The 26,817-nt window shown below is 42.4% G+C and overlaps 1 protein-coding gene across 1 annotated transcript in view; it reads right to left on the reverse strand.

Moving 5' to 3' along the window:
• LOC136883524 (B-cell linker protein) overlaps window positions 1–26,817 on the reverse strand; it is a 323,973-nt gene that overhangs the window by 164,326 nt on the left and 132,830 nt on the right. The window lies entirely within an intron of this gene.

Here is a 26,817-nt window from a genome sequence, read left to right on the forward strand (position 1 = left end):
GCAGACGAGTGTTCATGGCAATCTGCGGCGTGGTCATCCCAGCTCTGGAACTTTGGACTATCAGATTGGCACCGCAATCTAACCTCAGCACTGTTCGTTAAAAGTGATAAGTGCGGCTTTCCATTTGATCGAGTATTTTATATGATAGCATTGCTTTTAATCACTACATTCATACGTACGTTTTTGTAATGACGTATCTTGATTTCAGTTAGGAAAACCACAAAGTCAGTCTTTCTGAGAATCCCGTAGCGAAGCACGGGTACATCAGCTAGTCTAATATACATTCATTAGAATAGCGCATACCTTTCGGGCTGGTGCTACAATTTTTGAGCACTGTGTCCACAATTATTTTTTGTTTCTTGCTAAGGAACTTAAGACTGTCTTCAGCTTTACTTGACACATTGACTTTATTTGCAATCTACTTTAATTTAGCTCTGCATGCAACTAATTTCTTTTGGTTCTAATTAAATTCCTACCAAGGTTTTTACCTTGTCTCCTCAAATTTAGAATAGTTATAGAAGCATCAACGTCACTATCAGCTATTTTACAGGGCAAACTGGGACCAGGTTCTTTTAGTTCATTAAGTATTTTAGATGAAAATGAAAACCTGTTTTCCAGTCATTGACCGGGTCAGGGATGTAATGAAGGAACCATATATAGGCTATTAGTACAATGGGGTCGGCACTCCCAGAATGATTTATTAATGATTGATAGATGCTATGAGTAGCCTCCGTGGCTCAGACGGCAGCGCGTCGGCCTCTCACCGCTGGATACCGTGGTTCAAATCCCGGTCACTCCATGTGAGATTTGTGCTGGACAAAGCGGAGGCGGGACGGGTTTTACTCCGGGTACTCCGGTTTTCCCTGTCATCTTTCATTCCAGCAACATTCTCAATTATCATTTCATAGCATTTATCATCATCATCATCATCTGTTTACCCTCCAGGTTCGGCTTTTCCCTCGGACTCAGCGAGGGATCCCACCTCTACCGCCTCAAGGGCAGTGTCCTGGAGCTTCAGACTCGTGGTCGGGGGATACAACTGGGGAGTATGACCAGTACCTCGCCCAGGCGGCCTCACCTGCTATGCTGAACAGGGGCCTTGTAGGGGGATGGAAAGATTGGAAGGGATAGGCAAGGATGAGGGAAGGAAGCGGCCGTGGCCTTAAGTTAGGTACCATCCCGGCATTCGCCTGGAGGTGAAGTGGGAAACCACGGAAAACCACTTCGAGGATGGCTGAGGTGGGAATCGAACCCACCTCTACTCAGTTGACCTCCCGAGGCTGAGTGGACCCCGTTCCAGCCCTCGTACCACTTTTCAAATTTCGTGGCAGAGCCGGGAATCGAACTCGGACCTCCGGGGGTGGCAGCTAATCACGCTAACCACTACACCACAGAGGCGGCATTCATAGCATTTATCACTCATTAATAAATCACCTTGGGAGTGGCGACCCCATTGTAATAACAGCCTACATATATTTCATTCATTACATCCTTGACCCGGTCAATGACTGGAAAACAAGTTGTAGGTTTTCATTTTTCAGATGCTATGAAATGATAATGGAAAGTGTTGCTGGAGTGAAAGATGACAGGGAAAACCGGAGTAAAACCTGTCCCGCCTCCGCTTTGTCCAGCACAAATCTCACATGGAGTGACCGGGATTTGAACCACGGTATCCAGCGGTGAGAGGCCGACGTGCTGCCGTCTGAGCCACGGAGGGTCCAAGTATTTTAGATGTCGAGGGAAAATTTAGTTCATTACATTCTAAGCTATTACTGTTAATATTGTCATTACCAACATGTTTTTTGAGTAACTCTCTTTTTAATGGGGGTTTTCGAATTTGCAGGGACTTGCTTATATAGGACGTTAAGTTAGGAAAAATGTGAGGGACAGCTCCTGGCTTTAAGCTCCATCTTATTCTCGGAGTTTCAACTTTTTCCCCATTAATAATAAACGAGTCTACCTTTATAATAAGATCTTCCGAAAAATGACACAAATCCTAGAATTACGCGTAAGCTAGATGTCTTCTTGGGATCGCTCTAGCCCACTGAGAGAAATGCTCCTCATTTTCAGGTGGAGAGAAGAAAGTGCTGTTCGCCTCTGTGGTGTAGTGGTTAGTGTGATTAGCTGCCAACCCCAGATAAGTGGTACGAAGGCTGGAACAGCTTTTCTTCTTTCTTCCAAAGAGGATAGATTTCTTCACTCCTTGGTTTCTTTATCTGGTGTGAGTTCGTAAATTTTTAAATTTTTATTTATTTATTATTTGCAATTCTCGGGTTGTCCAATCTGGGGAATAAGATGCGTAACAGCGGACAGCTACCTGAGGTAGTCCGAGGCCATCACATGTTCGTGTAAAATTGTCAGCTGTGAGGAATATTATGTTCTGTTGACTTGATTAGGTCTGAGCTGTTCATTTCTGTAAATTTTTCTTCAATGTCATACCGAGATTTTTATGAAACTGCTAAGAATTACAAACAAAAAAAAAAAAAAAAAAAAAAAAGGTTAGCAGCACTTCAAAGAAATGAAAATGTACGGCGTTGAAACTGAAATAATTAGTATGAATAATTAAATAAACGAATTATTTTTCCTATTTATTTTACGTCGCACTGACAGAGGCAGGTCTTGCGGTGACGATGCGATAAAAAAAAAGGGCTAGGACTGGAATCGACCGTCGTCTTAAGACAGGCTACAGCTCTACCATTTGCCTGGTGTAAAATGGGAAACCACGGAAAACCTTCTTTAGGGCTGCCGACAGTTGGGTTCGAACCCGAATACAACACCTAAACCGCGTGGCCAACTTGCTCGATACTATAAGTCTCAGTCTGTGTATAAACGTTAATGATGTGGGCATGCGTCTCAATTTGAAACGAAGTTTATAACTTGTAGAATATGAATCTGTTGATTTCTTCGATCACACCTGTGTTCCGTATTTTGATTTCAGGAATCTGGCAACCATGGGATAGTCCTACACATGCATCAGCGAAACACACACGTAAAGTACTAGAAGCTTGTTGTAGGTAGCAACAGAGAAAAATCTGCCTCTCAGTCTGAAGAAAATACCGAACTTCTATCATTCCGTTATAGATGACGTGTTTGCAGAAAAAAAGCCATCACCGTATTGAACTCATATGCAAGTACAATTTTGTTTATATAAACATTTCAGCTTAAGGCATCATTTTATAACTGCCTTCACCGATAACAACTCTCGAAACTTTGCGCCACTTAATAGTAATAATAAGACGAAGAGGAGAAGAAGAAATTATCTTGTATAAACAGTACGGTACATTGATTCATCGACCGGTTTTAGATACAGACTTTTTCGGAATAGTAATAGTAATAATAATAATGTCCTCCTCTGTGGTGTAGTGGTTAGTGTGATTAGCTGTCACCCTCGGAGGCCCGGGTTGGATTCCCGGCTCTGCCACGTAATTTGAAAAGTGATAAGAGGGCTGGGACGGGGTCCACTCAGCCTCGGGAGATCAAATGAATAGAGGGGGGTTCGATTCCCTCCTTAGCCATTCTCGAAGTGGTTTTTGCGTGTGGTTTCCCCACTTCCCCTCCAGGCAAATGCCGGGATGGTACCTAACTTAAGGCCACGGCCGCTTCCTTCCCTCTTCCCTTCCAATGCTATGTCCAGCATAGCAAGCGAGGCCGCCTGGCCGAGGTACTGGTCCTTCTCCTTAGTTGTAGGCCTATCCCAGCCATGGAGGGTAAACGGATTAAGAAATAATAATAATAATAATAATAATAATAATAATAATAATAATAATAATAATAATAATAATAATAATAATAATAATAATAATCGTAGGCCTCAGCTACCATGTGCAGACATTTGAATTTGACGCCATCCAGCTGTCTGCTCGTCTTCTCTAAGTAAACACCAAGTGTGTCACCAGAGATCTTTTACACGCCGACATCGTACGACATGGAGTGTCACATGGATTTTTTCCACCTCAAAAATCCGACTACCTCTGCAGGGTTCGACCGCTATCTGGGTGAAATGAGTAAAAGACGCGTCTCCTAGGGGCGCCACAGGAAAGATATTGACCTACGGGTTAGAATTGATAAAATGACATTATCAACATTCATTTTTCTTTCTCTCTTTTTTTAAAAAAGAAAATTGTCCCACCGACACGAAATTTTTGACGAATCGTGAAATTAAAGGCAAAGGGCAAAAGTGAACAGTGTATATTTGAGCATTTTTGGATGCTACTGAATATTCAGGACTTGTGTATATTTATGCATATCCTGTCTTATTTGCACTTTTTAAATTCCCGGCGCACGTAAAGCAAACCAGTTTTGGTCAACCATGCAAGGGCTACAAGTTTGTGAAGGAATGAAAGGCCAAGAGTATTTGTGGAGTTCCTAGAAGAGTCGTACTGACAGGCTGACATTAAGGCCCCCGTTCTCGCATAGTTTGATCTCCCGTTCGGCCTACACAGTAATATTTAAGACTGACAGACAAAACTCATGTGTGTGTTTTGCGGCCGGTAGGCCAGTCTTTTGAACTGTTGATCTGTGGGAAATCCATTACCTGCAGGCACATGACAGGCAGATACCGGCAGGCCAATCTTTCAGTTGCTGCTGCTATCTGGTGTTGTATGTCATTTTTTTTTTGTTAGGGGTTTTACGTCGCACCGACGCAGATAGGTCTTATGGCGACGATGGAATAGGAAAGGCCTAGGAGTTGGAAGGAAGAGGCCGTGGCCTTAATTAAGGTACAGCCCCAGCATTTGCCTGGTGTGAAAATGGGAAACCACGGAAAACCATCTTCAGGGCTGCCGATAGTGGGATTCGAACCTACTATCTCCCGGATGCAAGCTCACAGCCACGCGCCTCTACGCGCACGGCCAACTCGCCCGGTATGTCATTTTTTTTTTTTAAGAACATGGTATTTTGAAACGCGTACCGTACTTTTGTAGTCTGTGTTTTGTCGGGGGAGTTCGTACTGGAATTTATTGACAAATTTCGTGGGCATCCTTCTGTTGGGAAGGTTAAGAACAAAGGATACCAAAACTGTGTGACCAGAGGCGTAACCGAATGTCATATGGGCCTACCTGCAGAAAAAAACAAAAAAAAAAATCATTGGCCCCCTCAAAGAAATTGTATAAAAGCAAGATATACATTTAAATACAGCAGATACTTTAATGCTATCTATAACCATTTAATATGGTCTACACTCGCGAAAAGAGAAAGCGTTACACCATGAAGTATCACTGCGATATTTATCAAACTTTGTGGAGATGTTCATCACATAACAGGTATTACATTATTAAACTTTCAGTCCATTCGGAACTGTCCATCATCATCATCATCATCATCATCATCATCATCATCAGTATGAGGTATGACCCCCACGGCCACGAATACATTCTAGTGTGAATTGCAGCGTGGGCTGTTGCATTATCCTGCTGGAATATACGAGGGCGAGTCAATAAATAAGTCGCAAAACTGAACTGAGGCAAAAATAATCAAAGTAACTTTCTGACATTTATTTCACTTTTCCAAATATTCACCCTGTACATTCAGGCACTTATCCCATCTCTTTACAAGTCCTTGAAAGCCAGCAGCAAAGAAGTCCTTTGGTTGCCGTCGCAGCCAACGTGTAACCTCATAGAATACGGCATCATCTGTATCAAAATGACGGCCACCCAAATGATTTTTTAGGGGCCCAAATAGATGAAAATCACTGGGAGCTACGGATGATTTGATCCACACGCTGCAATGTGGTTGCAGTTGACACCTCCGCAGGACGACCAGGACGCTCCCCATCTCTGATGCTTTTCCTTCCATGGTTAAACTTCTGGATCCAATTGAACACAGCTTTCCGTGAGAAACAGTTGTCACCATAGTCGCGATGCACTTCTCCTGTGGACAGTCCTTTGGTTTACATAAAACGCACAACTGCACGCCGGTCTTCTCGTGAACAGTCATGCAACCATGTGCCATCGTGCACTAAGAGCACTAACAGCCTCTAACTGACAAGTGCCTGCGAGATGTCGTACGACAAGCATACATATGCTGCCATCTGCTGGCAAAACTTGCGCGGGTAATTTCAAATGGTATAAGGCACACACATGTTTATGACTTATTTATTGACTCACCCTCGTACCATTTGGTACCCTCGTCGTGAAGGGTATGACAACAGGGTTTACCATTCTTACCACATACTGGCGAGCATTTAGTCTCCACCGTTCATTTTTGCTACACTAGCGACCCCTAGCGAGTTCGTCTGCAAGGTAGAAGTACATGCACACTTGTAAAACCGTAAAGCAGATTATAACAAGCAAGTACTATCTGCGCACTTTTTAGCGATAGATTTACACCCTAGTGCTGAATCGGTCGACTTTGGTTATGTTCGAGATTCGTATTGGCAACATATGAAACACAAACTAAGAATCGCTTATCATCGCTGTGCGACATCTGGCGTACACTTTACGTACTCGTACTGTTGTTGTTTACACAGCAAAGCCAAACTATAGAATTCATGCTAGGAACACGTTTCGCATCGGGAAATATTATATAGTATTATATATTGTGTGTGTGACACAGTTGTTAACGTTAAAATAATAAAGGTTTAGAAAATTCATATCGATTGATCATATTATTGATTCAATTCAGATTTCATTTCCATTCAGTTGGCAGTATTTACCGGAACCGGCAGTGCTCCCTTCTTACTCCTCACAGAGTACAAAAATCTATCACTAAAAAGTGCGCGTACAGTAAATTCTCCTTTGCACATATGCAAAGCTGTGCATTCAAGGGTTAATGATAACTTGAGCAGATGTTTGAGAGAGAGCGTGCCACCGGTGTTACGGAGAGACAGCTTAAGTTACTTGGACACAACACAGTAACAAAAATTTGCTGACAGATCATCCGACAATTAATCTGCATACGCGCTGTATTTTTTTTCGGCCCACCTTGATTCGAGTTCACGTACTATACTACCATACTGGGAGAAGACACATTCCAAATACTTGAAATTATCTACCTGTTCAAGCTTGTATTTCCAACCTCACATTCAATTATCTTATGCCCGGTTGCAGAAAGGTCTATCAAATCAGTCCTTAATGGCAGATCAGCTGATTGCCAATCAACTTTAATTCCAGTGCGTTACAAGAAACTAAACCCCGGTCAACTTTCAACTTTCTGCAATTTACTGATTGATGATCCGAGAAGGAAATAAATCCGGCAACCGCGCAATTAGTGAACACTATCGTGTTGATTCGTTAAGGATGGTGTCTATTTTATCCTCTTTGGTGTCTAGCAGAGACTTCAAAGTGGCAGTGAATCAGCCAACAGCTGATCCTGATCGTGTTTGAGAAAGGTGAAAAAAGAGCGGATTTTGAGGCTTTCGTTTGATTTAATTAATTTTCGACAATATGAGTGATATACCCACTAAGAAAGTGGGAGGGACACATTTTTCATTGAATGATAGAACCCTCGTACTTAATATAGTTGAGGAATATTAGAATAAAATTGAAAATTTAAAAAAAAAAGGATCCTGTGTGGCAAAATTACAAAAGAGTAAACAACCGTGCTGCGGATAGATTGAAGTTTTGTCGCGTTGGCTTATTAATTCTAAAAAGTCTGGGTTTACATGCATATTAATATGCCAGAGATAAGTATTTATTTCAATAATTGATTGGTATGAATTAACTAGTTTCATGTTCAAGATTGAGGTTATATGTGAGAACAATGACTACGGAAGACAAAATAGCACTTTCTACATGAACTTGAATTATCACTGAAACATTTAATCAGATGCATTTAATGAAATAATAATAATTTCGTGTGGCTATTTCAAGCCGAGTGCAGCCCTTGTAAGGCAGACCCTCCAATGAGGGTGGGCATTTAATGAAAGAAAAGCATCCTTGAGTTTGTTGTAAATGATCAGCATGAATCTGATGTGAGATTGATCGTCGATCAAACACTGATTGCTATTTCTGCAAACTTTGACTGGCTTTTCTGCAATCGGGTATTAGGTTTCTTTCTTTCTTCCTTTCTTTCTTAATCCGTTAACCCCCCACGGTTGCTTTTTCCTCGGACTCAGCGAGGGAACCCACCTCAAGGGCAGTGCCCTGGAGTGTGAGGCTTGATTGACCGTCGCCATTACATCCAAAGCATAAACAACAATTCTCTTCTCCCTGATCTTACAACACACACATCGATCTCCTATATATCGATAGTACAGTACATCACTCCCCCTTTTTTTAATACTTTAAACCGTCGTCTGAAAAAAATCCTGGGGGTTTCCTCTCCCGTTGACTTGGTCTCGGTCCCAACATAGTTGGAGATGTGTGGGATCTGGTAAATGCAGCACGGGTGAAGTTTAAGAAAGCGGAGATTTTATTAGTGGAATACTGTGTAGAAGGGATACTGACTGGAAAGTGATTGGGGATTTAAATGAGACTATGGAGTGGGTATGTGGGAAACTGGGAGTGAAATTTCTAGATCCAAATGGGTGGGTAGGAGATAGGGATCTGCGCTCAGATGGCCTTCATTTAAACCGCAGTGGTACGTATAAGGAAATTTGTTTGGAAGGGTAATAGGGAGGTACATTCAGGGAAACGGGATGGCCTAGGGAGCGGTGATAAGGGAACAGGGAACTGGAAATCAAGTAGGGATGACATAAAATTGTTAGTGTTGAACTGTAGAAGTATTGTAAGGAAAGGAATAGAATTAATTTAATAGATATATATTCACCAGATATTGTAATAGGAGTTGAATCATGGCTGAGAAATGATATAATGGATGCAGAAATTTTCTCACGGCACTGGAGTGTGTATCGTAGAGATAGGATAGGAAGGGTGGGAGGCGGAGTGTTCATTCTGGTGAAAGAAGAATTTGTAAGCTACGAAAAAGTTAAAGATGAGACACATGAAATTCTAGGTGTAAGGCTCATTTCTAAAGATAATAGGCAACTTGATATATTTGGAGTGTACAGATCGGGAAAGGGTAGCACTGACGCGGATTCAGAATTATTTAATAGGATAGTCACCTATGTGGGAAACGACATGGAAAGAAATGTGATTGTAGCGGGAGATCTGAATTTGCCAGATGTCAATTGGGAAGGAAATGCGAACGACAGAAAGCATGACCAACAAATGGCAAATAAGTTAATATGGGAAGGACAGCTGATTCAGAAAGTGATGGAACCAACCAGAGGGAAAAATATCCTGGATGTGGTGCTGATAAAACCAGATGAGCTCTATAGGGAAACTGAAGTAATAGATGGTATTAGTGATCATGAAGCAGTTTTCGTGGTAGTTAAAAATAAATGTGATAGAAAGGAAGGTCTTAAAAGTAGGACTGTTAGGCAGTACCACATGGCTGATAAAGCAGGCATGAGGCAGTTTCTAAAAAGTAGCTATGATCGGTGGAAAACTGTAAATATAAATGTAAACAGACTCTGGGATGGGTTTAAAGAAATTGTTGAGGAATGCGAAAACAGGTTTGTACCATTAAGGGTGGTAAGGAATCGTAAAGACCCACCTTATTATAATAGAGAAATAAAGAAACTAAGAAGGAGGTGCAGACTGGAAAGAAATAGAGTTAGAAATGGCTGTGGAAGTAAGGAGAAATTGAAGGAACTTACTAGAAAATTGAATCTAGCAAAGAAGGCAGCTAAGGATAATATGATGGCAAGCATAATTGGCAGTCATACGAATTTTAGTGAAAAATGGAAGGGTATGTATAGGTATTTTAAGGCAGTAACAGGTTCCAAGAAGGACATTCCAGGAATAATTAATGAACAAGGGGAGTGTGTATGTGAGGATCTTCAAAAGGCAGAAGTATTCAGTCAGCAGTATGTAAAGATTGTTGGTTACAAGGATAATGTCGAGATAGAGGAGGAGACTAATGCCAAAGAAGTAATAAAATTTACATATGATAACAATGACATTTACAATAAGATACAAAAGTTAAAAACTAGAAAAGCGACTGGAATTGATCAGATTTCTGGGGATATACTAAAGACAATGGGTTGGGATATAGTACCATATCTGAAGTACTTATTTGATTATTGTTTGGTCGGAGGAGCTATACCAGATGAATGGAGAGTTGCTATAGTTGCCCCTGTGTATAAAGGAAAGGGTGATAGACATAAAGCTGATAATTACAGGCCAGTAAGTTTGAAGGAACTTACTAGAAAATTGAATCAAGCAAAGAAGGCAGCTAAGGATAATATGATGGCAAGCATAATTGGCAGTCATACGAATTTTAGTGAAAAATGGAAGGGTATGTATAGGTATTTTAAGGCAGAAACAGGTTCCAAGAAGGACATTCCAGGAATAATTAATGAACAAGGGGAGTGTGTATGTGAAGATCTTCAAAAGGCAGAAGTATTCAGAAGAGGAGACTAAGGCCAAAGAAGAAATAAAATTTACATATGATAACAATGACATTTACAATAAGATACAAAAGTTAAAAACTAGAAAAGCGACTGGAATTGATCAGATTTCTGGGGATATACTAAAGACAATGGGTTGGGATATAGTACCATATCTGAAGTACTTATTTGATTATTGTTTGGTCGGAGGAGCTATACCAGATGAATGGAGAGTTGCTATAGTTGCCCCTGTGTATAAAGGAAAGGGTGATAGACATAAAGCTGAAAATTACAGGCCAGTAAGTTTGACATGCATTGTATGTAAGCTTTGGGAAGGCATTCTTTCTGATTATATTAGACATGTTTGTGAAATTAATAACTGGTTCGATAGAAGGCAATTCGGTTTTAGGAAAGGTTATTCCACTGAAGCTCAACTTGTAGGATTCCAGCAAGATATAGCAGATATCTTGGATTCAGGAGGTCAAATGGACTGTATCGCGATTGACCTGTCTAAAGCATTTGATAGGGTGGATCATGGGAGACTACTGGCAAAAATGAGTGCAATTGGACTAGACAAAAGAGTGACTGAATGGGTTGCTATAGTTCTAGAAAATAGATCTCAGAGAATTAGAGTAGGTGAAGCTTTATCTGACCCTGTAATAATTAAGAGGGGAATTCCTCAAGGCAGTATTATCGGACCTTTATGTTTTCTTATATATATAAATGATATGAGTAAAGGAGTGGAATCGGAGGCAAGGCTTTTTGCGGATGATGTTATTCTCTATAGAGTGATAAATAAGTTACAAGATTGTGAGCAACTGCAACGTGACCTCGAAAATGTTGTGAGATGGACAGCAGGCAATGGTATGTTGATAAACGGGGTTAAAAGTCAGGTTGTGAGTTTTACAAGTAGGAAAAGTCCTCTCAGTTTTAATTACTGCGTTGATGGGGTGAAAGTTCCTTTTGGGGATCATTGTAAGTATCTAGGTGTTAATATAAGGAAAGATCTTCATTGGGGTAATCACATAAATGGGATTGTAAATAAAGGGTACAGATCTCTGCACATGGTTATGAGGGTGTTTAGGGGTTGTAGTAAGGATGTAAAGGAGAGGGCATATAAGTCTCTGGTAAGACCCCAACTAGAGTATGGTTCCAGTGTATGGGACCCTCACCAGGATTACCTGATTCAAGAACTGGAAAAAATCCAAAGAAAAGCAGCTCGATTTGTTCTGGGCGATTTCCGACAAAAGAGTAGCGTTACAAAAATGTTGCAATGTTTGGGTTGGGAAGAATTGAGAGAAAGAAGAAGAGCTGCTCGACTAAGTGGTATGTTCCGGGCTGTCAGCGGAGAGATGGCGTGGAATGACATTAGTAGGCGAATAAGTTTGAATGGCTTTTATAAAAGTAGGAAAGATCACAATATGAAGATAAAGTTGGAATTCAAGAGGACAAACTGGGGCAAATATTCATTTATAGGAAGGGGAGTTAGCGATTGGAATAACTTACCAAAAGGGATGTTCAATAAATTTCCAATTTCTTTGAAATCATTTAGGAAAAGGCTAGGAAAACAACAAATAGGGAATCTGCCACCTGGGCGACTTCCCTAAATGCAGATCAGTACTGATTTCTGATTTCTGATTCTGATTCATGCATTGTATGTAAGCTTTGGGAAGGCATTCTTTCTGATTATATTAGACATGTTTGTGAAATTAATAACTGGTTCGATAGAAGGCAATTCGGTTTTAGGAAAGGTTATTCCACTGAAGCTCAACTTGTAGGATTCCAGCAAGATATAGCAGATATCTTGGATTCAGGAGGTCAAATGGACTGTATCGCGATTGACCTGTCTAAAGCATTTGATAGGGTGGATCATGGGAGACTACTGGCAAAAATGAGTGCAATTGGACTAGACAAAAGAGTGACTGAATGGGTTGCTATATTTCTAGAAAATAGATCTCAGAGAATTAGAGTAGGTGAAGCTTTATCTGACCCTGTAATAATTAAGAGGGGAATTCCTCAAGGCAGTATTATCGGACATTTATGTTTTCTTATATATATAAATGATATGAGTAAAGGAGTGGAATCGGAGGTAAGGCTTTTTGCGGATGATGTTATTCTCTATAGAGTGATAAATAAGTTACAAGATTGTGAGCAACTGCAACGTGACCTCGAAAATGTGAGATGGACAGCAGGCAATGGTATGTTGATAAACGAGGTTAAAAGTCAGGTTGTGAGTTTTACAAGTAGGAAAAGTCCTCTCAGTTTTAATTACTGCGTTGATGGGGTGAAAGTTCCTTTTGGGGATCATTGTAAGTATCTAGATGTTAATATAAGGAAAGATCTTCATTGGGGTAATCACATAAATGGGATTGTAAATAAAGGGTACAGATCTCTGCACATGGTTATGAGGGTGTTTAGGGGTTGTAGTAAGGATGTAAAGGAGAGGGCATATAAGTCTCTGGTAAGACCCCAACTAGAGTATGGTTCCAGTGTATGGGACCCTCACCAGGATTACCTGATTCAAGAACTGGAAAAAATCCAAAGAAAAGCAGCTCGATTTGTTCTGGGCGATTTCCGACAAAAGGGTAGCGTTACAAAAATGTTGCAATGTTTGGGTTGGGAAGAATTGAGAGAAAGAAGAAGAGCTGCTCGACTAAGTGGTATGTTCCGGGCTGTCAGCGGAGAGATGGCGTGGAATGACATTAGTAGACGAATAAGTTTGAATGGCGTTTATAAAAGTAGGAAAGATCACAATATGAAGATAAAGTTGGAATTCAAGAGGACAAACTGGGGCAAATATTCATTTATAGGAAGGGGAGTTAGGGATTGGAATAACTTATCAAGAGAGATGTTCAATAAATTTCCAATTTCTTTGAAATCATTTAGGAAAAGGCTAGGAAAACAACAAATAGGGAATCTGCCACCTGGGCGACTGCCCTAAATGCAGATCAGTATTGATTGATTGATTTCTTCTCTGTTTGATATTCTTCCTCTCCTGGTTCCTCTGGCTGCTCTTTCAAACTCTCCGACTCGTCGTCAGATAACAGCTCATGAAAAGGCCGGAAGAAGGTAGAGTTGCGAGTTATTTGTCTACCATCCGAAGTCTCTACGGTCACAGCGTTGCCATTCTTCTTGACGACTTTCAAGGGTGTGGGTCCAAATGTGGTTGAAAATTTGTTTACTTTGGGGTTACGCATCAAAACCTTGTCGCCCTCTGATAATTTCTTTTCTCGGGCCCCACGTCTAATGTCCGCGTATTCTCCCTTTTTAAACTGTTGAATAATGTCTCGTTCCACCACCTCTTCTAATATTTTTTCTGTTTTGTATGGGGCCAGACCGGGAATTCTGCCCCTCAAATTTCTGTTAAAAAATAACTCCGCCGGACTAACCCCTGTAGTCTGGTGCTCATGGTTCCGGTACATCAGTAGGTACTTGTTTAGTTTGAACTCCCAATCTAATTTCAAGGCATTGGCAATCTGTAGTCGTTGAGTTATCCCTGGGTTCAGTCTTTCCACTGTGCCATTTGCTTGTGGGTGTAACGGGGTAACTCTGTGGTGATGAATTCCACACTGTTGTAGGTAATTTTCCGTCTCTGTGCTGACGAAGTTCGTGCCGTTATCTGTTGAGAGAACATCAGGATGCCCGTATCTTGCAAAAATACCATCTAGGGCCTTTATTATGCTTTTAGAGCCAGTACTACTTAGTTTTATTACTTCCATTACGGCTAAAATAATCTATCAGGGTCAATAGTTGTACCCCATTAGGGAAAGGACCCAGAATATCAGCAGCTATTCGTTCCCAAGGCTTTTTAGGAGATATTTTTTCGGGCTTCTCGGGTTTACTGGTAATCTGACAACCCAGACATCTTCTCACTGTCCGTTCCGCTGCTTTGTCCATTCCAGGCCACCATACTTTAGATCTGAGTCTGTTTTTCATTTCCAAAATTCCCGGATGACCCTCGTGTGCCAAACTAAGGACCCTAGTTTGTAAACTTTTCGGAATTACCAACTTAGTTTCTTTCAGTAATATATAATCCATGACGCATAATTGTGACATCATCGCCTGAAATGGAAGGAGGCCAACGTCATTACGATCCCAACACCCTGTTTGTAAATGTGACCGGACCTTTTTTTAGAGTGGGATCAATTTTTGAAGCTTCATCTTTTTCTTCCAAAGATAATGCAACTGGTGCCAAATACGTAGCCAAGTGCATCAGATAATTGTCCTTCTTGGCTTCACCGATTGAATTCTCACTTAACCGTGATAAAGGATCCGCTGTTATTTTTCCCTTTTACATACTTAACTTGTAAGTCAAAAGATTGGAGTCTCAGAAGCCAACGTTGAATTCTCGCGCAGGGTTTTGATCTAGGCCCAAAAATTACCTCTATTGGTTTATGGTCCGTATACAGGAAAAACTGCTTACCCGTCAGGAAAATCCTTAGACGCTCACACGCCCAGACAATCCCAAGTGCTTCTTTCTCCGTCTGAGAGTACCTTTGTTCGACATCCGACAGGCTGCGGCTAACGTAGCAAATTATGCATGGGATCCCTTCATTGTTCCGTTGTATCAGCACCGCACCAAGTCCTTTTGGGCCAGCGTCTGCCATCACTATCGTTTCGTCCTTGGGGTTAAATATCCTAAAACTGAACTAGATGTGTAAGTACGTTTTTTATTTTATTAAAAGCCTCTTGGTGTACTTGTTTCCATACCAACTGTGAAGATTTATGTGTAAGCTGTCGCAGTGGTTCTGTCATGGTTGATATGTTCGGAATAAATCTACTTATATAGTTCAGTAGGCCTAGAAAACCTCTCAGCTCAGACACATTTTGTGGTCTCCTGCAATTCTTCAGAGCCGCCACTCTGACTTCGGTAGGCCTAATGCCATTAGCTGATATTATGTGACCCAAGAACTTATTTGAAGTTTTACCATATTCACACTTTTCCTCATTCAGTTCAATACCGTGCTCGCGAAAAACTTCAAGAACCTTTTTAAATCTTGAATCATGTATTTCTTTAGTTTCCCTATACACCAGAATGTCATCAATAAATACGTGAACTCCTTTAGGAATCTTGTTACCGAGCTCGATAGCTGCAGTCGCTTAAGTGCGGCCAGTATCCAGTATTCGGGAGACAGTAGGTTCGAACCCCACTGTCGGCAGCCCTTCCGTGGTTTCCCATTTTCACACCAGGCAAATGCTGGGGCTGTACCTTAATTAAGGCCACGTCTGCTTCCTTCCCACTCCTAGCCCTTCCCTGTCCCATCGTCGCCATAAGACCTATCTGTGTCGGTGCGACGTAAAGCAACTAGGAAAAAAAAAAAAAAAAGGAATCTTGTTCCTTATCAGATGCTCCATTATCTTTTGTAATTCAGAAGCTGCCCGATTCAAACCAAACATTAGCGGCTTGAACCTATATAAGCCTAAATGTGTGCTAAATGTGGTAATCTCCCGTGAGTCTGGATGCAATTCCACATGGTGAAAAGATGAGCTAACATCCAACTTTGAAAAGTATTTGCTTTCACTAATTTCAGGGTGTAGGTCTTCCATGGTTGGTAAGGGATGACTAGCCTTTAGTACAGCTTTATTTGCCATTCGCATATCGACACACAATCTAACGCTGTCACCTTTTGGAATTGGTACAAGAGGGGAAACCCATCTTGACGGTCCTTCAACTTTTGCTCCAGCTCAAGGATACGTTCTGCTATTTTTTGTTTCAATGCCAATGGTACCCTCCGCAGAGGTTGAATAACTGGTGGGACTTTCGGATCGATTGGTAATTTAAGCTGAAAATTCTTTATTTTGCCCACCCTCGATGTGTCAGAAACCACCGTCCGGTTAACGTGCTCAGAAATTTGTAATATTCCTAGTTTTGTAGCCGAGGAAGTCCCAAAATAGGTGGTCCCCTACCTTTAATAACTACAAATGCGTTATGTCCGCCTCGAACTCTCCTAAAATATCCAACGGATCGGTTCTACCATAAGTAAAAAGTCTTTTCGAACTGTTTATTTTACTTTATCGGTTACCTCCTTCCTTTTAAATTCCTTCCAAGTTTCTTGGTCAATAACATCGCAAGTAGATCCTGAGTCAATAATAAAAACGAAGGGTACCCCTGACAATAGACAAATGGTCTTACACGTTGTCTCCAGTTTTTTTCGTTATTTGTAAGAAAGGTGTAGTCTAAACCACTACTACATCCAGGGCCGACTTCATATTTGACGTTGCCCACGTAAGAAACTTCGTCATCAACAATTGACTCCCCCGATTCCAACGTATATGTCCTTTTTGTTCTACAACACTTCCGATAGTGCCCCGTTAAATTACAAGCCTGGCAAACTTTGTTTCTTGCAGGGCACTGGGGGTCACTTGCTAAGTGATTTGTTTCCCCGCAGCGATAACATTTCCTTTATCCTCTATTTTGATAACTATTATAACTAGTTTTCGGCGGGGCACCAGTGTTTTTGCCACTATTGGAAATAGTTCTTCGTGAAATCCCATATTTCTTCCTATTCGACATACGATACACCTCTTGCTCAGAAGCGTCGTCCTTACTAAAATGTGATGTCTGTATGTTTATCATTTCCTGAGCCCGTCCAATGTCAACCAAATCGTCTAGTGTTACAGAGGATTTTTCCAATATTCTCTTTCTGGCTTCAGCTGATTTGCAACCCTGTACGAACTGGTCACAAATGAACATGTCCTCCAATTCTTTTCTTTTTTTGTGGTATCTTTAAAATCACATTTGACAACTTGTTGACGCAACCTAGATATAAAGGCGTCAGATGTTTCACTAACATCCTGTTTCATGGACATCATAATATGCCATTCAAATAGCGGATTGCTTTTCGGTAAAAAATGTTTATCTAACAATTCTAAAGTATATTCATGCACAGCTTTAGCTGTAGGAATAGTGTTGTGTTCAGGGATGGAATAAAATATGTCTTGCAAGCCTTCTCCACGCGAATGTAGGTAAATTGCCTGTTTTCTAGCAGAATCTGTTACTCCTTTTGCGGCAATATACAATTCGACCGAACGTTTCCATTTTTCCATCTAGAAGCAATGCTGGTGACATCTCCATTTACATCGAAAATTGGTATAGGCCTAGTGCTGTTTCTTTCCATTTTAATATCTTTTGAAGGTTTAGTTTACGTATTTAATTAACGGATTTTACCGACTGCGCCAATGTACTGAATTATTAGCGATTTAAACAAAATAAACAACCTCTTTATTGACATCCAAAGCATAAACAACAATTCTATTCTCCCTGATCTTACAACACACACACATCGATCTCCTATATATCGATAGTACAGTACTATCCATGTACTTCTGTCTAATTTTCTCGTCCTGGTGATTTTCTACCCTTATTCGTCTGCAGTCAAACTTCACTTGGTCTCTCCTAGGTCCAGATATAATTAATATTGATAAGTTATCCCAATCCCTGATTCCTCTTCTTATAAACCCATATTTTCCCCAATTTGTTCTCTTGAATTCCAACGTTTCCTTCACATTCTGATATTTGCTGCTTTTAAAAGCTCCGTCCAAGCTTATTCGTCTACTGATTTCATTACACGCCATTTCTCCACTGACAGCTCGGAACAAGCCGCTTAGTCGAGCAGTTCGGTCCCAAGTCTTCCCAGCCCAACATTTTGAAAACATTACTACTTTTTAAAATCGGAAATCACCCAGAAGAAATCGTGTTACTTACCTTTGAATCTTTTCCAGTTCTCGTATCACGTATTCCAGGTGTGGGTCCCATACACTGAATCCACACTTTATTTGTGGTCTTACCAGAGGCTTAATACGACCCTCCTTCACATCCTTACTTCAACCCCTAAATACACCCATAACCATGTGAAGAGGTCTGGAAGCTTTCTTAACTACCTCGTTAACAGTATATGAAACTGAGAGGATTTTTCTTTTGGTGAAACTTACAATCTGACGTTTTATCCTACCATCTTACCATTGTCTGCTGTCCATCTTAAACATTGTCGAGGTCTCTTTGCAGTCGCTCACAATCCTGTAACTTATTTACTACTCTATATAGTATAACATCATCTCAAAAAAGCCTTACCTGTGGTTCCAGTTTTTCTCATATCATTTATATACATAAGGAAATATAAAGGCCCTACAGCAGAGCCTTGCGGGACACCACTCTTAATGATTGCAGGAGCAGATAATGTATCACCTACTCTGATTCTCGGAGTTCTGTTTTCTTGAAATTTGTCTACTCCAATAGCCCTCATTTTCACAGCAGCCACCCATGATCGACTCTATCAGTGGTTGAACAGTGGTTGTTTTTGTTTCCGAATACAGTACGCACTTGGTGTTCCCTCAAGTATCTGTAGTGACCAGTGAGCTGGTCGTTAGTCAATCAGCCTGCTGAGATGACTCACTTTGCTCGGCCTGCGCTATTTTTATCACAAGTTGTCACACAGACAATACATTGGTGAAGTCCTTCAGAGTCTTACAACAGAGATGGGGCCAGTGACATTTGCAGATTATTTACATGTGCACATGAGCAAGGACGCCTTCGTTATTGTCTAAAAACATCCCAGATAAGTGACTCAGCGATGGCCTCTCAGGATACCATTCATCCACTCACTCAAATGTTCTTGTATCTTTTTTAGGATTTATTTTTCGTTGCACTGACACAGAAAAGTCTTACGGTGATATTGAGATAGAAAATCAGTCAATCACTACTGATCTGCATTTACGGCAGTCGCCCAATCTGTTGTTTTCCTGGCCTTTTCTTAAATGACTGCAAAGAAATTGGAAATTTATTGAACAACTCCCTTGGTAAGTTATTCCAATCATTAACTCCCCTTCCTATAAACAAATATTTGCCCCAATTTGTCCTCTTCCGACTTTATCTTCATATTGTGATCTTTCCGACTTTTAAACATTTTTTTACAAGATGCTTTACGTTGCACCAACAGAGATATGTCTCACGGCGACGATGGGACAGGAAAGTGCTAGGAGTGTGAAAGAAGGAGCCGTGGCCCTAATCAAGGCACAGCCCCAGCACCTGCCTGGCGTGAAAATGGGAAACCACCGTAACAATCCTCAGGACCGCCGACAGTGGGGCTCGAATCCAGGACTATGACTTGGGAGGGAGGGACCATGACATTACTTACGGTGAGATGGCGTGGAGACCAGGACTGTAGTCAAGGGTACACGCAGATATATGCCGTATGGCCCTCCACTTAACTCCACTCATTAACGTATGCCTTCTGAAGTCTTGCGTATACATTTTTCTTTTTTTTCTTTCCTTTTTAATTTCGCCATTCTCTATCAGACGTCACTGATTTAAGATCTTCACTGTTCGTTGCTTACGTCTCCAGCCTTATGTCCATGTCACTGAAATGCCTCTCCAATTGACTAATTTAAGCCTGAGAAATATATGACGACGTGGTTGCAAAACCTCTGTACTGCAACAACACCAGTTCAAGAGTTCGTTCCATGAAAAGGATGATCGCAAATCATGAGGCACATTGGAATGTTTTCTAGTGAATAGCCGGACGTAGGTCCAGATGAAAACTATTGTGTAAGCAAATTAAAATTTTCAAACTAGTGCATTAAAATATAAAATATTTCTTCTTTTTCATCATAAAATTTCTTCTATGTGTCTGATTTATGGCAAATTGACAGAAGTTTGTTATAACTAGCTGTAGATCACTATTTTTAAACGCCAGGGTAGTCTGGCATCTATGATTTGTGAGAATTTTGCGACCACAGCGTTGGTGGAGACTAGTCGTCCAAAATATTCCATGTGTTAGTGCGGCGTAAAACCACCAGCAAAAACTATACTGGTGGAAAAAATATCCAAGCACCATGAAATAAGGAGTGTAGAATACGGAAATGTTGTCAATATACTCGTCGAGGTAACACATTTAATTGATTAAAGGTACAAGTCTACAGGTTAATATCCGCACCAGAAAAGCCATCGCAAATATGTCATCTGGTCCATTAATAACCGGTGTTCGCCTGACTGTTGAAAGAAAGCATGCAAACGTGCATGCATTGTGTCATACAGGTGCCGGATGTCACCTTGTGGGATGGCGTTCCATGCCTGTTGCACTTAGTCGGTCAATACAGGGACGATTAATGCCGGTTGTGGATGACGCTGGAGTTGTCGTGCAATGATGTCTCATACGTGCTCGATTGGGGACAGATCGGGGGTTCGAGGAGGCCGAGGCACAATATCGACAGTCTGTAACGTATTTTGGGTTACAACAGCGGCGTGGGGGCGTGCATTATCCTGTTGGAAAACACCGCCGGGAATGCTGTTCATGAATTACCGCACAACAGGTCGAATCACCAGACGGACGTATACATCTGCAGTCAGGGTGTGTGGAAAATCCACGAGAATTCTCCTGCTGTCATAGGAAATTGCTCCACAGACCAGAACGCCCGGTGTAGGTCCAGTCTGTCGATGCCGTAGGTGGAATGGAGACGCTCGACTGGCCTCCTTCTAACCAACACACGGCCATTACTGGCACCAAGGCAGAACCGGCTTTCATAGGAAAATACAACGGACCTCCACTCCATCCTCCAACGAGGTCTCGCTTGACACCACTGAAGTCGCAGGCGGCGGTGGTTTGGGGTAAGTGGAATGTACGCCGCAGAGTGTCTTGCTCGGAGCTGTCCTCCAAGTAACCGATTTCGAACAGTTCGTTGCGTTACTGTGGTGCCAATTAACACTCGAATTCCTGCTACAGACGCAGTCCGCTGCGCCACAATCATACGCCGAATTCGGGGGTCCTCCCTCTCGGTGGTGCCACGGGGACGTCCGGAGCCCGATCTTCTTGCGAGCGTACCTTCTCTTGACCACTGCTGCCAGCACGCATGCACAGTGCAGACATTCCTGCAAAGTCGGTCTGCAATAGCGAGGAAGAAAAATCCACCTTCATGTAGCCCTATTATACGGCCTCGCAGTGAGCTGTTGATACTAGCCTCTTCGTTGTAAAGGCATTCTTGACCCACTCACAGTCACTTCGTCCAATCTGACAAGTAACTAACGCAGCAACAGCAGGACCGTCTCATTGGTACAGGCAGGCCTGTACCGTGAGTTTTTAGCCTATCAGCCTCGTTTTGGGCTTTGAGTGCTAAGCTGGACGATGTAAATCTTCTTTCCGGTGCTTGACTTGATGTTGTGGCGGCCAGGTTACTTTTCATTCATAACTGGACAGAATATGCCCTGCGCCCTGGGGGCGGATTTAGGAAGGAGTCCTTGGAACTCAGGTGAGTGAGCCCAAGAAAATAGGAAGAATGGAGTGGAGCAAGGATCGAAGAAGAGGCCACACACTCCACTGCAAGGACTGATTCCTTTAGCATCTAAGTGGTGACCACGCATAATGTTGCTTAACTGTCATGAAGTGAAAAAAATTTAATGTAGTGCAGGACGAAGAAGGAGGAGATGGTGTATGTTGGGGAAGGTGTGATGAGTAGGCAAGGCAGGTTCAGGGCTGGAGCTTCAACTTGCGGTCACCCATCCAATCGGTGACCACCTCCGATGTTGCTGCACTTCTTGGTAGCATACGCTAATGTTTAGTGCTTCGGACGTGGGGGGAAGTGCTTGTGGAGTGAACTTGTAGCAGTTGACTGGGAGAGGAGTAATTCTGGGTTGGGGGGGGGGGTGCTGGGGTACTTGATGGGTTAGTTGACTAGTAGCTGTCTGGTGGGCATGGAGGGCGGGTTAAGGGACGTAAGTAACTTGATAAGGAGTAAGTAGTGAGCGATTAACTTGGCTTGGCTGGGCAAAGTGTTCGAGGTTAGAAGGTCCGGGGTTCTGGGGGGGGGGAGGAACTTGGAGACTTAGTATCGGGGGATGGGGTGTGTGCGTGTGTACGTGTCGTGGGCGTCTGTAATGTGCTCGTATTGGCTTTTTTAAGAAGGGACAACCAGGAAAGGAGGCTGCGTGACTACCTTCGCAGTTCGCGCACCTCGCCTGATCCCTTGGCACCGTGCATACAGAGTGGCGGTGGGGACCACCACATCTGTTACAGCGGGTAGCATTAGGGCAGGAAGCCGCTGAATGATTTAACATTAGACAATTATAGTACTGTGTTACAAGAGCAGGTCGGCGCGGGGGGGTGGTAGGTTCGAGTCTCTGTGTTGGGAATGTGACGTGTTGGTGCTGATTGAAACTTGGGAGCAGGTTTTCTACGTCTACTCCTAGTCTGAGTGTATTTGGATTGTGTAGCCTTGCACGGTTGCGAGATTGAAGAGGTCTCGCTTCCGGGCTCAGGACTTGAGTGTGTGGGGAGGGGGGAGGTGTCTGAGTTGGGTGATAGAGTGATGTTGGTTTGTGTTTCCTGTTGTGTGGTTAGTGGGGTAGGAGGGAGGGAGTGGTAAGAGAACTGTCAGAGTCGGGAGTGAGAGTGATGCTGGCTTGGGTGGTTGAGTCGTCGGTTACGACATCATCCGCACAAATTTTGTAGAACACGTTATGGAGTTCTAGATGGTCTGTGATCTTCTCATAGTTGAGTTTGTCAAGTGCAAAGATGATGACGTAGCCGTTATCAGTTTCTTGAAGGAGCTGAATGTGGTGCTGGATGGAAAAGGTGGCTGAGATGAGTTTACGGTGGTCACGAAGGGCTTGGAGTTACCGGAGAGCGTCTAGTTGATGGGAGGGAATGAAGGGTACCATGAAGGGGGTGAACCTGGAATCAGGCAGAGTGGTGCGATATAGTAGGAGAAGGTGGTGGGAGGAGTCAGGTAAAAGGAGTTGGCCGTGCGTAGAGGCGCGCGGCTGCGAGCTTGCAACCGGGAGATAGTAGGTTCGAATCCCACTATCGGCAGCCCTGAAGATGGTTTTCCGTGGTTTCCCATTTTCACACCAGGCAAATACTGGGGCTGTACCTTAATTAAGGCCACGGCCGCTTCCTTCCAACTCCTAGGCCTTTCCTATCCCATCGTCGCCATAAGACCTATCTGTGTCGGTGCGACGTAAAGCCCTTAGCAAAAAAAAAAAAAAAAAAAAAAAAAAAGGAGCTCAGAGTAAGAGGAGAAAGAAGAAACTGAATCTGAGGACATGGTTAGCTGGGAGTGCCGGGGTCCTGGCTACTGGATCCACCAGGGCGGTCCTGACAAGGTGAAAGAAATTAGGGGAGGGGGGTGGTGAAGCACTAACCGGTCAAACTCCGAAGAGGACCAGCGTAGGGGTTGAATGCGAGCACCAGTCATACTAGGTGTAGTTTTGTCGGATCGCGCCGAGACAAGGCACGAACAGGTACCCACAGAGTGCAGACAAAGTTGCTCTTTTCACCGACGAGTCCTTCACCGGGCAGGGCTGGAGATGGTTGGTTGGACGTGTGATCTGGTTAGTGGTCACTGGAGCAATGGCAGAGACCGACCCTGGGGTATCTATTTGTGCACCCATCTTCGAAGAGATGGGTGGTAAGAGGAGTACCGATACCGGTGCCGCAGAAAGTCCAATCGAAGTATATCAAATTGGTCGGACCGCGCGGAGAATTCTTGGTAGATGGCCAATCAGCTAGGGTTCGGGGCTGGTGCGGCGGCTGGCTGGAGGTTGGCGGACGACGATGGCGAGCTGGCGGGTAGCAGGGTGCAAGCTCGGACTTGGCTGTCTGACGTCGAAATCGTGAAAATGGTGACTAACGCTCTCGCACGGTGCAGCCCGTATTTAAAGCAAACCTGATGAGCAACGTCATGGGGCCGCTACTAGCGCCACGCTAATGGGATTTGCGGGAATTTTGAATCAACGTCATCTTTCAGAGGTATAATCACGCCTGCCAACGTTCGTTAATCTATCTCAACCCCTTCTTGGTGTTTGGATTTTTTTCCCGCCAGTGTAAAAAATAAAAGATACGGTATATGTCTTTCCATATGTTAACACGTAGGTACTTACAGTGATTCTCATGAGTCACCACATCAACACAGTAATTAGAACTTTTCTTACCGGTGAAACTTACAATCTGACTTTTCACTCCGTTTACCATCATGCCATTGCCTGGTGTCCATCTCAAAACATAACTTATTTGAGGCCTGTTTGTAGTTGCTCAACAAACCTGTATCTTAGTCAGGCCCCTATTACTGCGTACAGTATAACATCGTCCACAAAAGAGCCTTATCTTAGACTCCAGTTACTTATTATATAATTTTTTCCCTTTCCCTGAAAAGTGAGAAAAGGTGATTGAGTTCCTTTCTTCAGCGACTGATTGAATTACTGGTTTTACTGGTTAAATGTTGGAAAAGTAATTTGTAAGTGTAACTGAGTAAATTACGGGGGTTGGGGCATAAGTCAGAGTAGCTATTTCTGTTTCCGCGCGATCTACCAGACAAATAAAAATATACAGATGGGAGTATTGAGCGTGAGGTGGTGTGGAATGTATGAATAATAATGCCGAGGTTTACCTCTCAGCCTCTCCACTTCGCTCGGCTTGGGTGCTTCTTTACACGGCAGACTCGATGTGTCCGAGTACAGCGATGGATCCAGTTGGCCGTGGTGAACATCACATTGGGACCACTTTGGCCGCTGTGGCGCTAGCAGCTTGCAGTAGTCCCGCGCTGGAGTCGCATTAGGAACAACAAGAGAGTAAACTGCGTTCGAGTGTCGTTTATTTATGTAGTTTACTGCCATTGTGTTGAGCCGTGATATTAGCAGAAAAACGGAAGATTTATTTCATCATACGAAAGTATCTAATGGCAGATTTATTAAAAGAAGTAATTACAAGACATGCTTAAATCTCACGCACCGTTCGAGTTTCACATACCCTTTTCATCTAATTTCCTACTTTACGGAAGGCTATCGTGACAAATTTTCTTTAATTATGGGGGTTATTGCTTATAAGTATGTTACAGGCTACATTAACTTGGCTTGAGTATACTAGAGGGTGTAGGATATTCTTCTTCTTCGTTTTGCCTCATGACTGAGGCGTCGTGACTATCATAATATTCAGCCATCTAGCCGATGAACCATATACATATACAGTGTGTAAAATGTCAGCCAGGAAACCCTTGTGTTTCATAATATTGTCAGAAAGTACAGTAAACTCTCAGAGTAGTCCCCTAGATTGTCCATAACAGGTTGCCAACTATGTGGGTGATATCGGATACCAGTCGCCTCACTGTGTGTGAATTCTGCATTGTCATGTTTCACAGCGTTGCCAATGCCCTCTCATCTCCATACAATGGTTCTTTCACTCCGGGGATGAGGTCAAAAGCACACGGTGACAGGATATGTTACTGTTGGCAACTGAGTGTATGGTTCGAAGCAGTGTATCGATTCATTCAAGTGTCCGAGTGAATCGATTCACAGGAACGGCGAGGTCACGGCACACGATTCAGTTGACTTGAAGCAGACAGTGCTGAGTGGCGCACTCACGGTTCAGTGAGACACAATACACACACACGGTTCATTATCGGTACACTGGACATCAGCGGGGAGCTGAACTTCCGCTGTAGCGAGACATACAGAGCCATGGCTCACTGAAAGAGTCGTACGCTCTAACGGAGTCCCACTCTCAGCTCATTTGAAAATAATAGCCACTTGCATTCACTGTCCTCTTCTTACAGGGAGGTTTGAATAGTATATGGATTTATTTGCAGTATTAAAAAGGTAGTCAAAACATAATTTCAAAGTACCTAGCCAGTTAGGTTCATTTCATTACATTTTAAATATTTGTTTTATGTTAATATGTAGGGTACTTATTATAAAATATATTTTTTACATCTAACTCTCTGCATTTAGTGGAGTTGTTACTTTCTGAGTATTATGAAAAATCACAAGTCTGTGTAGGAAATTTGAGTTGTGTCGATTATTATTATTACAGTCGAACCTGCCCTAACGGACACCCTTATTCAGCGGACACCTCACTATACGGACAATTTTCCTCGGAACCGATTTTATTTTACATAAGACAAGTGTTAAATTGGCGTCATTTAAGCGGACACCTCGAACTCCGGACAGCGGACATAGCCATTTGTCCCGTCCACTTGACTTAAGCGGACACTTTATTATTACGCCGGACCACATGTTATCCTTTCTATAAGAACCATTCTTCAGACATAAGAAAATCCTTTTTGAATGTTTGTACTATTTCGAGTGCAAGGGGAGAGAAGGTACATCGGAATTCAGTTCTACCTAGTTGTGTATAGTCCTATTCCGAGAATTCTAATTGCCCAGAAATGCTGCCAGAGTCTGTTGACTCACAAGCTATCTGGGGATTTTCGTCCCTTCTTGCATCATTCTATTCATAACTCGGATTGTCTCTGATAAGGTCGAGCTCAGGTAGTCAACTTGAGAAGGCAAAGAAAAGAAAACATGTGCTAAATTTACACTGACGAAGCTTCACGATTACTTCACGAAGCTGTAATGTTTGTAAATTATGTAAAATCACTTATAATAACTCTCTATGAAATACTAACACAGAAATGACTTAGAATAATAAAAATAAAGATATGTATGCTTATATTTACGGTGGATGTTCTTTGCCGTTAAAATGTTACAAGTATGTATAGTAGCC

Source organism: Anabrus simplex, chromosome 1 (assembly GCF_040414725.1).
Source record: "Anabrus simplex isolate iqAnaSimp1 chromosome 1, ASM4041472v1, whole genome shotgun sequence".
Classification (NCBI taxonomy): domain Eukaryota; kingdom Metazoa; phylum Arthropoda; class Insecta; order Orthoptera; family Tettigoniidae; genus Anabrus; species Anabrus simplex.